The following is a 1,191-nucleotide window of genomic DNA, read 5'->3' on the forward strand; positions in this document are numbered from 1 at the left end:
GTACTTTATGCCGGAGGATACAGAAGGGCCGGTTGTGGTGAATAATTATTACTTGAATTCGATGATGGTGAACTGTTCTGGAATCGAATGTCAGGGTATCCTGTTGTTAACCGCTGGTGTTTCGGGTGATGATCAAAAGTTGGATCAGATTCCGGTAGTGTGTGATTTTCCGGAAGTGTTTCCCGATGATATTGAGGAATTTCCACCTAACCGAGAGGTCGAGTTTGCTATTGAATTGGTGCCTGGGGTGGGACCAATCTCAAGTGCTCCTTATAGGATGTCATCGTTAGAGATGGCCGAGCTAAAGTCTCAGTTAGAGGAATTGTTGGGTAAGAACTTTATTCGACCAAGTGTTTCCCCGTGGGGTGCTCCAGTGTTACTGGTGAAGAAGAAAGATGGAAGTATGCGGCTCTGTGTGGATTACAGGCAGCTGAACAAGGTTACAATAAAGAATAAGTACCCATTGCCGAGGATTGATGATCTCATGGATCAGTTACAAGGAGCTGGGGTTTTCTCCAAGATCGATTTGCGATCCGATTTTCACCAGATAAGGGTGAGGGGTGAGGATATCCCTAAGACCGCTTTCAGGACTCGTTATGGTCATTACGAGTACACTGTAATGTCCTTTGGGTTGACGAACGCTCCTGCAGCATTCATGGATTACATGAATAGAGTGTTCCGTCCGTTTCTGGATAAATTCGTGGTTGTCTTCATTGACGATATACTAATTTACTCCAAGACTGAAGAAGAGCATGCGGAACACTTGCGGACCGTGTTGTAGATTTTAAAGGAGAAGAAACTCTATGCGAAACTGTCTAAGTGTGAGTTCTGGAAGAGCGAGGTGAAGTTTTTGGGTCACGTGGTGAGTAAGAAGGGAATAGCCGTAGATCCAGACTCCTTCTAGAGGGGATTTTTGGAGAATAGGTTTTCTGTATTTGTGTCCCTTTGGGTTTCCTTTGGGGTTTTCTTATTTTATCATATGTATATATTGCTATGCTCGGACCGGTTATCTTCGCAACTGGGTTTTGAGTCTTGATATTCCCGTTTTTGACACTCTTTATATATATGATCTTGCGCTAGCTTATCCTTTGCTCGTTACGTTATCATTCGGAGTGTTGCGTTTTCGAGTTACGGTTTTTGTTTACCCCTTTTTCTTCAAAGGCTCCTAGTTATAATCAATCATTCATAATA

This window comes from Arachis ipaensis, chromosome B05 (assembly GCF_000816755.2).
Source record: "Arachis ipaensis cultivar K30076 chromosome B05, Araip1.1, whole genome shotgun sequence".
Taxonomy (NCBI): Eukaryota; Viridiplantae; Streptophyta; class Magnoliopsida; order Fabales; family Fabaceae; genus Arachis; species Arachis ipaensis.